Genomic DNA, 12,778 nt, shown 5'->3' on the forward strand with positions numbered 1-12,778 from the left:
TATGCTCTCTCCAACCTCTTTGTTCTGATAGTATTCATGCAAATAAATACATACACAAACATATTTGCACACACACACATTTTTGTTTAAGGCTAGCTGTTCCCCGCCACACACATACATTTGCCTGCATGAATAACCAGACTAGGTCTACTTTCCATCTTTCACCTTCCCCATATCTGATCAAAGGTTCTTCCCAAATGTATGCACATGACACACACACACACGCACATACGCACACAGGTGCATATGCATACACATGGATGTGCACACACACACATCCCTGTCTCCCTTTTGGAAATGTTCGTTGCTTTGTTGGAAGCAGCAAGCTGCTGTTTGTTCTAAGTGCAGACCATGGTCTCTCTTGTTCTGAATTCTGGGTGAGTTGTCACCATGAATGAATGAATTTCCTGTGGGGAAGACAGGATCATCCTCCTGTCTGTTTCTCACACCTCCTATGCCTCTGCTGTTGCCTGTGTTAGAAACCTTAACCCCTTGGAGTCTTTGTTCATCTCTCTTGCTGGCTCTGCTCCCTGGTATGTGTGCAGCTAGTGTCTGTGCAGGTGTCAGGTGACCTCTCAGCCTGCTTTACGCAAAAGCCAGAGAATAAAAGAGGATTCTTCAAGACAGTTACAATCCAATTATTGAGGTATTACATAAGGTTGTACACAAGAAGGAACAACACGCCTTCAGCAGCCATGTGGCCCTCCCTGATAGACCATAGGCTTCTGTGAGCACAACCCCGAAAGTCTGGACACAGAGAAGTGTTGGTTTGGGAGAGGTGGGAATTGAATAATTACAGAGGAACACGTAAGCCGGTGCAAAATAACTGAGTTCATACAAGGGAAATTTCTGTGTACTACCCTCCTTTCCTTGATTTCTTCTACATCGGAAGAAGAGACTTGAATCTAAAGTCATACAAGCATGTATAATATATTCACTGAGGCTGTGAGTGAGGTCACCACACCTGTTTGAAATGACAGAATGTACCTGCATTTAGCCTACCCAGTTAACCCTTTTGTATTAAATTCTTGTTAATTCAGCCTAATCCATTATGTCCCTTTAAAAAAAAAAAAAAAAAAAAAAAAGCTAAAGTCATTTTTACTCAAATATCAATGAATTACAAATTAGGCTTCAGAGACAATTCTTTATGTGCTATAAGTCATCTGACACTTTTGTGTCAGCCATCTCTCATACTGCCACAGTGGCAGGATATTACAGGATCAAAGCAAATTTGCAGGTCTGAATAACAAGTACTGCTCTGAGCACATTCTCCCGGCTCCCCAGGTAACAGAGCTGTGTGCAGATCAGCTCTTTAACATTCTCTTGCTGAGCCCATGGAGATGCCTGTGCTGGGGCGTCTGCCTCCGTAGTCACCCTTGTGGAGCCTCGTCACTTGCCTTCGGTGGACACTTTTGCTGCTTTGCCATAATTGGCTGAGCCTGGAAAATTCTCACTTGCATCTGTGCCTGGACTTCTTGTCTCTTTGCTGTTTTACTGGCCTGGGCTTAGAGCCTCTGTTGTGTCACTCTGTCACCTCTAACTTTGCCTGCCACAGTCTTTGGAGTACATACAGGGGGTCACTTGCCTTTGTATCCAGAAAGTGCTTCAGAGGGCAGGAAGCCTGCACGTGTAGCAGATGGACAAGTGCATCACAGCCTGAGCGCTTTTACAGCGTGGCTTCAGCACACTCCTACCTGCTCGGGCGTGCACAGCTGGAGTTTCCTGGCATTATCATTGGATGCAATATGGGATGGTCTCAGAGCTGCAATAGCCCTCCTTCCTTGTTGCTCACATGAGCCTTTGAAAGTCAGTTTTCCTCCTGCCTTGCACACAGCAGGTATATCCTATTCTTAAACAGCTTGCTGAAAAGCAGTAAATGAGCAGTCTTTTCTTGAAGGCAGAATGATTTTTTTCTTTCTCTACTTTCCAAATCTTCTTCTTTAATCTGAGCCCTTGCTCTACCTTTCCCTGAAGGCTTAGGGTTGTCCAGCCACATAAATACATGAGTAAACACTGGGGCCTCTCCCAGGAGGACAGGACCAAAGAAACAATAATCCAGTAGCCGGTTTTAGATGGAGCCTTTACACAACTGCATTCAGATTAACAAAGTGGCAAGACATCAGTATCTCTAGTTTCAGAACTTAAGGAAATAAGTAAGGAGAAATTTAAATCAGTAGGCTACAGACAACCAGAATTCACTGCCTCAGAACTTTTTCACTGAAAGTGCCTGCCATATGTCTGAGACCAGAGAAAGACAGCAACTTAGGCATAAGCCCCACTCCCCGTCTCTGGGACCAGGGTTCTAGCAGTGAGAAGGTGGAACAGGTCTGGACATGCCTCTGCTGTGAAATCCATGCAAAGAACCCCGTTCATACCCAACAGGAAGATAGTGTGTCAGTTGCTTCCCTATGCCTGAATTACAGGTTTGTAGGGCTCAGGACAAGGAACATTCGGGTAACATTATTTGAAAATTGTGGGAGCGCTGCTGAATTCCAGAAGTGGACTGGTCACCTTGGCCAATACTAGCTGAGGAAGCAGAGGTGAGTTAGCCTCCAGGTTTTGCACTGGATTACTTGCTAGGAGTTTGTAAAAAGAAGCACAGTCTGAAACAGACGCACTGCAGGAGACCAGAGATGAACAGTGGGTAACACTGGCTGCAGAAGGAGATGCAAAAGGAAGCAGGGAGTAGGTGTTTCAACACCTGACACTGTTTGGATTTACATCTTTTGGCGTCAGATTATCTACTAAAAAATAGAAGCAGAAACCTTATCACTTAAAATTGTAGGTGAACAGAGGTCTTTATTCTAGAGTAACATAGCACATTTGTTATCTACCAAAATATAGATGCTTTTCTGATGTTATGGGGTAGAGAGTCTAAAACCAACAGTGTATGTGTAGAAGCTTCAATCCATTCAATTGTCGCACCTATACTTCCCACCCTTAGGGCTGCTTATGATGTGCAGTCCAGGATTGGGCAGGTCATATATCATGTCACTCCATCCTTCACTGCCATTGAATAGGTTTAGTATCTCCTTGTGATAACTTAAAGAAGAGGGTGAGGGTATTGAGACTCAGATTGACCCGTGTCTTCTGTAAATTCCTCTTCCTTTCTCCCGTCCTTCACCCCTAGAGCCACTTATTTCCTCAAAGAGATGAACTGGGACCCAAGTCTGCACCTCAGACTGTCTCAGAGGCATTTAGCCCTGATTAATGTCTCAAATTAAAGTTTGTTGTCTTCCTAATACTGATACAGACCATAAAGCATTGGGTGTCACAGTAAATGGAGCACCTGGAGCTCTATACTGAGAGCTGTTCCCTTCTTGATAGCAGAAGCGTTGGCATAATGGTGACCTCCACTAACAGTTACTAGACCTTTCTTATGGGTAAGTCAGTGTGTGAGTCTTTAGCTCATCAGAGTGATTATGAAATAGAAATGATTGTTATCCTAGTCTCCAGATAATAAACGAACTTAAAGACATTAAGAAACTAGTCCAAGTTTATACAGGTAGTTAATGTAGGACCCAGGATTTGAACTCTGGAACCCACACTCCTGACTTCTAAGGCTTCCGAAGAACCACATTCTAGAATCACATAATCAGATAATTGTAGGACCCAGAATACCTTTAATAATCATATGGTCTTGTATCCTCTTTTTCCAGAAAGAAAACTGAGTACCAGAATGGTTCAGTGACTTGTGCAAGATCACAGGGCTAGACTGGAACACAGCTAGGATTAGCCCCAAGCCTTCCTGCCTGCCTGCCAGTCTTCTTTCTGTTACAGCACACTATGTCAGCATTAAATGTTCATTTTTAAGAGAGGCTATAAAAACTTTATCAGAGGTTCTTCAAAATAAAATGTTATCTTTCTACCTAGAAGAAAAGAATATCATGTGTGTATTTCAAGAATTTTCTCAGGTCTTGACTAAGTCAGAGAGGTCACATCCTGGCAACTTGGGAGACACAGGAGACCCAGTCCCTGAGCTCACCAGCTCTAGGAACGCTGAAGTGTGCCTGTTCTACTGATTACCCTAGGCCTGAAGCTGCTACCCTCTTCTCAGGCAGTGCGAAGGATCCAAGCAAGCAGCTGGTGATGGAGTTGCCTGACACATCGTCCTGGGCGATCCCCGGCCCCATCAACTGCCCCCAGCTCTGCCTACCCAACCTACTCACAGACCCCTTGTAGCAGTTAGTTCTCGCCTTGTACTTAGAGTTCCATCCCGGCAGGGCAGCTGGCTCAGCTGCAGAGAGCCCCATGGTGGTGGCAGTGATTACATGTACCTACTACACAAAGGAATTAGGTACCCTTTAAAAATGCTGCTCCTGCAGAAAATTCATTCCTGCGTCCTCCCCTCCTGTTGAATACAAACTTTCCTTCCCAACACGATTCCCTTTATTTCAAAGTGCAGCATCAAAGGGCAGTGAGAAGGGCCTCGGAAGCAGCTGACGGTCACGAAACAGAGACTGCTTCCTGCTGCTGTTAGAGGATCGCACCCTCCCAGCCCCTACCCACCAGGGCCTCAGGATCACTCCAGCTGCCCTCTGCCAACTCCCCGAGTCTAGAATATCTGCCTCCTCCGTGTCCACCCATAGAAACAGCACTTTGTATTTCTGTCTCATTTGTAAGGTAGTTTCCCTTATGAAGCTTTGTGTACCTTCCTTTGGAATTAGCATGCTTCTAACTGCCAATAGCTTTTCATTTTAAAAATTTTAATGAATATTAACTTGTGCCTAGCATGTTCTAGGTGCTTTACAACAAAAAGAATTGAGTTGATATTCATAACAATTCTCTTATCCCATTTTACAGATGGGAAAATGGAGCCACAGAGAGGTTAGGTAACTTGCCCAAGGTCACACAGCTAATAAAGGGGACGGGCTTTGAAGCCAGACAGTGTGGCTCTAGGGAATGTGCTCTTGACCAGTAAACTTGCCCCTCATTCTGCCTTGAGTTGAGTTGTTTATACATCTGTGTCTTCATGACTTTTAGAACTATGTCTCCTTCCTCTCTGAAGCCCCAGCAATGCCTAGTCCGGGTTCTGCTTCTCATGGGCTTTCAGGGCTGTCTGAATGACTGGCAGGACAGCCTGAACACCACAGCCCTGAGCTAAGCACAGGATTTGCCTCAATGCAGCCACAGTGTTGGTCCCTTAGGTCTCCTGTCTCTTAATCTCTCCCAGCTTTACACTATGCGTTTGTAAAATAGGGATAACAGTTTGTACCCCACAAAGTTAACGTGAGCCGGCAGATGATCAGATAGTGTTAGGAGTTGGAGTCATTTTCACCAATGTGTGATCCACTCTTTGGCACATAAGGAAACTGAGGGCCAGGACAGTTCTGTGACATGCACAAGGTGGTAGAGCCATACTGTGACCCTGACACATGTGAAGACTGACAATGAAAGAAAATATGGATTTCTTTTCTCAACAGATATATCCTGTACCACTCTGACAAGCGTCCTCTCTGATGTACCTTGAGGCATATATATGTATTTCAATAATGTTGTCATTGCTTGAAAGATTTCTGAAGTTCTTATTTCAGAATAATCTGTAGAGTAGTTAAGTGATACTCTCTGTTTATTGCCCTTGCTGGTGGCAAATCTCCCTCCCCTGGCAGGAGGACTTAGATTTGGGGAATAGCTAAAAGTCAAGTTGAATCTCTTGAATAAGACGGGGAATGAGCAGCTGAAATAACTGTGTCTCTTGAAAGTCTGGCTGCAGTTTAAGTGATACTGCTTTCTGATTAAGTTTTTATCCAGGTGAAGTAAGACAGGAAAGTAACAAGACAGATTTCTCATGTGGTTTGTAGGCTAACACTTAGAATTCCACAAGGGGACCAGGCTGCATGTTTCTTCACAGCTGATGAAAACCAGTATTATGGATACAGATGTGACCTTGTGCTTATACGTATTGTATGCCCATTAAATGCTAACATTAATTAATAGATGCAACTGGAAAGCAGAAGCATTGTAGGGGCTACTTTGGGCAGGAGTGTAAAGGCATTAAAGAGGGATTTACTTATGATATGAAGTTATTTTCCCAAACTCAAACTATCCAGACTTCCAGAAGCTGTTGATTTAGGGTCAGTTTTGACATAATCTTCAAGGATGTTTCCCAAGGAAGGTCACCCTGCCAAATAAAGCCAGTCTGGAAGGAAGAATCTAGGAAAGCTATGATAAGCCAGGTACTTAATCAGCAACTGTATATACACTTTTAAAAATCTCATCTAGTCTTCACATCCTCCCTAAGAAGTTAATAATATTGTCTCATATCATGCATGAGAAAACTGGCTCGGGGCGTAAGTCACTTGCCGCATGAGAAGACTGAGGCTCAGGGAGTAAGTCAGTCACTTGCTGCAACATATCACAAGGCAGGTGGAAAAAAAATTCATGTCCATCTTACTCCATCACACTGAGACCAGAGCAGTCCGTGTTCTCAGTGTATTTAAATGAGTAATGTTTCATTCCTGTGAGACCTCTAAACCAAAGGTTTGGAGAGACAATAAGTCTGTTATCTTGGACACGAAGCTGGCGCTCTTGGCGGGGCTCTGTGTGGTAGCTGTGCTTCATCGCAGTCTTTTTGCTGTCACTGTCCAATATCCATCAAACCTGTTCTCAGCAGCCCAAACACAGCTATTAATAGAAGTATGTTTACTCTGTTTGGATATCTCTTTCAAAACAAAGAAGAGTCTCTTTAAAACTCTTGACAAGTCAAAATTTGTAACTGCCTTTTTCTTTTTCCTCCCTTCTTCCCCTTTAAAGTTGTGTTAATTGGATGACATTATGGTGCCCCCAACTTAAGAGCTAACAATTAAATGTCTTAGTCCTTCTTCATCATGGGTTCCTTAGCGAAATGAGTACTCATGCGCGTGCCCATAAACACACCTTCGGTTCTGCGCAGCCTGCTCCCTGCGGATAGGGAAAGTTGCTGACACAGGAGGCAGAGCAGAAACGCAGCAGCTTGTGCTAAAGGACAAAGGAGAATGATGGTTTCAGAGCATGCATTCTGCTCTCCTGCCCCACCGCTCCACCCATCTCCTCTTCTGCCCCCAAAAAGGCAGCTGAAGTCACTTCAAGGCTTCCTACTTGGTTTCTGTTCGAGAAGCCAAGCCTCCTGATAAGACTGAGGAAAGCATAAAGCACCTTGAGTTCTATCCTCCCAAAGGGCCCTGCAGCTGGAGTCAGCCTTTGTTTCAGCCTCTCCTTCACCACCATCTAATTTATTGCCTCGAGCAAGCCACCTGCCCTCCCTATCCCTGCCTGTTGCTTCTTCCGTCTAGAGCATGAGGAAATACAAGGAATGAAAAGGATCAAGACAAGCCTGGCCCTTGCTAGCTCTCTTCTCCTGGGCAAATCACATGCTCTTCCAACCACTAAGTGAGGCCACAGATGTCAGAATGCAGCTATGCAGTGTGTCCAGTTCAAAGTAGGAACTGCTCAGCGGATGAGAGTTGTGATGATCTTGAAAATGAGTGTTTAGAAATTGACTGTCTCTGGGATTCCTCACAACTGTATTTGATTTGAATCTCCTTCCCCAAAACCAAGACACTACCTCCTAATTTGTGTTAGGAGTTAATCAAACCATACTGATAGACAAATAGACGTAACCTGTCTCTCTCTTTCTCTCTCTCTCAAATCTTCTCAGTCTGTGGAATAAGGTTTGAGGGAGAAAGGAATCAGCATGTGGGGTTCCCCTTGCCGTTCTTCCACCATCATAAGCCATGCACAGTTGTCAGTACTCACCTCTGCCCTTCTCTTCTCCGGGACACCCTCCTCCTCTCACCAGGTCTCCGTGGGCTCCTTGACCTCTGAATTCCTGTAGACACCTATGGTCCAGATCACGAAACTGTCACTTAATAGTCTGAATTTTCATTTCTTCAATTTCCATTTTTGGATGAACTGGGCACATGGCTAAATGTTTTCATTACATTATATCACTTAATCCAGTGGTTCCCAAATGTATCTTCACTTCAGAATGGCCTGGGGAGCTTCAATAAACTATTGACACCTCTGTCCCACCCCAGAAATTATGCCTTAATTAGAGTATGGCCTGGGCTGTAGAATTTGTTAAGACCTCCCTCCCCCTCAACTAAGTGATTTTCACATGCAGGCAAATTTGGGAACCATTGACTTTATCTTAGAACTCTCTGCCATAGGACCTATAACCATGCCCTCTTTACAGATGTGGCTGAGCAAACTCCAGTGACCCCCTCAAAGGTCACGTCAGTACTGCGTAAGAGCTGGCACTCTGGCCTGGCCAGACTCTGCAGCTGTGCTGTCTCCATCCTTGCTGCTCAAAGTGTGGTCCAGAGACCACAGCATCACCTGAGAGCTTGTCCACAGTGCACATTTTCAGGCCCCACAAAGTCAGACTTACTGAATTGGTTTAGAATCCCTCCAAGGGAGTCTTGTGCCTGCTTCAGTTTGATAGCAGCTGCTGTAGTCATGTCAGATGCCCTGAAGGTCACAGTCAGTGCTGCCACCCTAGGGAGCCACAGCCTGGCCCCCAGTCATCCTCTGACTTTAATTTACCTGGGTATTATCTGGGCTGCTGGTTAAAAATGACCCATCTCAAAGATCTTTTTTCAGGAAGTTAGAAAGGAGTTATAGCACTTTCTGTGCTGTTTCATGTTTGTGAGTTTTAAAGCCAACAACGATCATCAACCCCTTTGGAGCAGGGACCACACATCTATTCCTGCCGCCCTCCAGCAGTAATGAGCAGGTGGCAGGGCTCAGGACTGTTTGCCTGATTGATGGCCTGATGGAACCAGCGCCAGGGCACTAAGGTAATTAGACGATCAGGTTCCGGATCTCGCTTTCTGGCTAGAGGTACTGCCTTACGTGATTAAGATGTCTGGGAGGCACAGCTTCATAGAAGCTGTGCAGGGAGCGCTGAGCTGCGGGAGGCAGTCAAGCCAAACGCAGGGTCAGAGCAGAGGAGCCTCCAGTTCCTTGCTTCTTGGGCTCCAACGGACGCCTCCAAACCAGTAGTTCAGCATCTCTGTATGCAGACCTTAGAGAACAGGAGTCAACGGCAAGCCCCACACTCTAAAAGACATGAAAAGTCTAAATGCATTGAGAACGAAGCATATTTTCTCTTCTTTTTCCTTTCTTTTTTTTAAGCAAAATAATAACTTGACACAATTCCAAGCAGTTAAAAAGATACTAAAAGAAACTCAATTTAAAGGGCTTTTAGTAGGCTGAAAACAGATGTGGCAAACCATTTCGGGATTTCTGGGAGATGAGATGCGGAGGACTGGATTCGAAATGGCTGGGCCGCCTGTTCTGTGCCCGCCCCTCCAGGTGCCTGTGCTCGGAAGGGGCCCTGCCCAGCACGCGCTCTGGAAGGAAGCGGCCCCGCACCTCCTCCCTCGCAATTACCGCCAGGTCGGAGGCTTCCGGGCGGCGCGGAGTCAGCACGGTGCAGAGCACTTGGGAGCAGAGCGCGTTTTCTTTTCATTCTTCCTGGCTTCACTGGGGGAGCGGCGGCACCTGTTCTGCGGTAGCACTGCTACAGTTGCTAGCCGCCGACGCGCGGGGGCGCCCGACTGCATCCGGCCTGCGGGGGGCCAGGAGCCTGAGAGCCTGCCGCTGGGTGCGGGGGACAGAGCCGGCCCCCGGGAGGGCCCAGGGTCGGATTTCGGATGTAGAGCTCAGTCGAGGGAGTTGAAGACGTTGGGAGCGCATTTCTCAATAGTCCCAAAGAAACTGAGCTTTCAGTGCATGCAAGGGGCCTTTGATTTCCCCGACTTCTGGCACTGAAGCACCTTATTCTCATATTTTTGAAAATTCAAGAACAGGGAGATTAATGAGTCTACGTGGAATTCTAGGTGACCATCGAAAATAACATACATCAATTGCATCTTATAATTAGTAAAATCATTTTTATTACTTAAGATAAATCTTGATCTGGTGATTTTATTAGGTAAGATAAACCTGGCATAACATACGTTACGGGTGTGTGTTTTTTGTTCAGTTGTCATTTTCAGAGAAATATATGAGTTTTTAAAGTGTATATTTATTCCATCAATAATTATTTTTAAAGTGCACCTGTATGCCATATATGTAGTTTTATATCTATCCCACCACTTTCTGCTTGCAAAGCTGAAGTCACAAAAAGGTAAACGCAAGTCCCCCAGTATAGAGGAGAATCTAGTATGTCCCATATAAGCATCTTTGCTAATTGGCATTTTGAAAGTATGGTGCTAGACACTCTTGAAATGAAATTATTGTTGCTGTCAAATTACACATCTCCGCAAATTTACTTGATCTGCTCCAACTGACTTTACATCTGGGAAAGGAGAAATTGTAGGTCTCTCTCTCTCTCTCTTACTCTGGGATATTTTAGATAGAGCAAAGGTATCCATGATGTAAATTTCTGAGATATTATAGATAAGCCCTTTATAAAGTCACAGATAATATTCCCATAATGGGGTGTGGGGAGATTCCAAAGAAGACTGACACTTACTGATGTCAGGGACTGTTATTGTCTACTGCTCCACAGTATCTGCAACTCCTAGTGTGTCTGGTTTACATCTTGCCAACTTAAAGTAATGAGGCTTCCCTTGAAGGGCACTGAATCCAGGGCCAGAAAGTTTCACAAGGAGGCAGCTAAAATAACAACCAGCCACATAGCTCATGGGGAACATCCGTGCACCTTAGGGGGCTGGCATTCTGGGAGAGGTCCTCTCAGCTCAGATTTCTTTTTGTAAACTTGCTCAGTCTTGGACTTTTTTTCCTACACTGAGCCTATGATTTTTGGCATGAAATTCAGTTATATATATATACATTGCATATTTAGTGTGCACAGGACACAGTGATCAGATGTGGCAGGGTTTGCAGAAATAAGCAAAACAGCACCTTTTATGTGCTGGCCAGGAATAAGCTTACAGTCAAACAGTGGGAGAAGGGCATCATACCAGGCGCAGAACAAGCATGCTTCATCAGGGCAGCAAAAAATGCTCACATCTAAGGAGGGGGCTTTGAAGGGGAGCGACATATGAGATGTACTTTGAAGAAGCAAAAAATATTCATCTGGGAAGAAATGGATGGGAGGAGAACATTCTAACAGAAGGAATGGTGCATGCAGGAGCTGGGATCATGGGGTATGTTTGGGGATCAGGACAAACACGTCCTTCAACATAAAATACATGTGCATAGAAAAGAGAGCTGTAAAAGTTAAGGTTGGGAATGCTGGTTGGGGCCATATTTAAAAAATGGTTCTTACATGCCTGGCCAAATAATCTTTATTTTGTTTCAGAACGTAGTTAAAAATAGGAGCTTCTTGAGCGGAACAAGTTAGTGGCATTGGGTTTATACATTGAGCGAATTTTTTCTAGTATCGGGATACATAGAATGCCCATGCAGGAAGACACTAGATCCTGAATTTAGGATTGTGGTAGAGGGATTAAGAAGTTGGAAAATGCCCTTTAGAGCTACTTCAGAGACACTCCCAGCCTTGGCAAATGGTTGGGTTTTGGAGAAGGAATGGTTGATTAAGGGAATCATAGCAGTCACATGGGAAGTCAGGAAGAGAGCAATGGCTATGGGGCAAAGAAGTCCCTTTTGATCTTTGAGGTGTTGGCAGGACCTCCAAGGGAAGATGCTAACAAAAGAAGTTAGAAATCAAATTCAGAAGGCTGAGCACAGTGGCCCATGCCTGTAATCCCAAAACTTTTTGAGGCCAAGGCAGGAGGATCACTTGAGGCCAGGAGTTCAAGACCTGGGCAGCATAGCAAGATCCCATTTCTGTTCAAAAAAGTAAAAGGATTAGCGGGCATAGTGACATGTGCTTGTAGTCCTAGTTACTTGGCAGGCTAAGGAGGGAAGATCGCTTGAGCCCAAGGGTTCAAGATTACAGTGAGCTGCGATCACACCACTGCACTCCAGCCTAGATGGCAGAGCAAGACCCTGTCTCTAAAAGAGAAAACAAAACAAAAACAAACAAAAAACATTAAATTCACCAAATGGAGAAACAGGGCTAAAGTTACAGAATAGAAATTCATCCATGGAAGGGCAGGGACAGGAGTAGGTGAAACTCCCAGGAATCCTGGGGAGGCAGAAGACGCCAAGGACAAAGCCTTGGCATGGCCTGGTGTTCCTGCCCAGCCTCTGACCCTACTGTCCCCTCATCCTGATGTCCAGGAGAACATTCTGACCCCCACACCAAAAAAAATACAGTTTGCTAGGAGAAGCCAAGTCCAGCAAATTTATTCTACCTGAGATGAAGTTAGAGGCTTCAGACAATATAGAAAGACAATTTTGTATTTTGTGAAGTTTTATTTATTGAATTTACTTATATTGAAATGAATCTGTAGTTCTAATTTGGGAAAATGACGTAGCTACTTCCTTCTTCAGAAAAAAATAATTCTAATCTTTAGTATTCATTCTGATTTTCTGCCCACTCCTCCTAAAAAGTTTTCAATCACTTTCTGAAACTAGGAAGAATTCAAAAGAAGAGCTAAAATATTGTAGACTTCCTTCACAGTTTATTTTTGTAGGCCGTTCTCTGAGTAGAGAAGCACAGGAAATGAATGGTTACTGTAACTGGGATGTTTGTGGTAAAAATACAATTTTTAAAACTTAGACCATTTTTCTAGGCTTTACTTCTCCCATAACTCAAATATTGTTTGCTTCTGAGGAAAAAATTAAAACACGGGTGATCGATAAAAAATAGACCTTGCAGGAGCCGCGGTGGCTCGGGCCAGTTGTCCTGGCACTTGAGGAGGCGAGGCTATGCGTTCAAGGCCAACCTGGGCAACATAAGAACCTCTCGTTCATTAAAAAA

The 12,778-nt window shown here is 44.6% G+C and overlaps 1 protein-coding gene across 16 annotated transcripts in view; it reads left to right on the forward strand.

Annotated features, from left to right (window-relative positions):
• The window catches only part of PTPRM (protein tyrosine phosphatase receptor type M), an 816,519-nt gene that overhangs the window by 768,380 nt on the left and 35,361 nt on the right, over window positions 1-12,778 (forward strand). The window lies entirely within an intron of this gene.

This window comes from Sapajus apella, unplaced genomic scaffold (genome assembly GCF_009761245.1).
Source record: "Sapajus apella isolate SASKATOON/1434 unplaced genomic scaffold, GSC_monkey_1.0 scaffold29, whole genome shotgun sequence".
Lineage (NCBI taxonomy): Eukaryota > Metazoa > Chordata > Mammalia > Primates > Cebidae > Sapajus > Sapajus apella.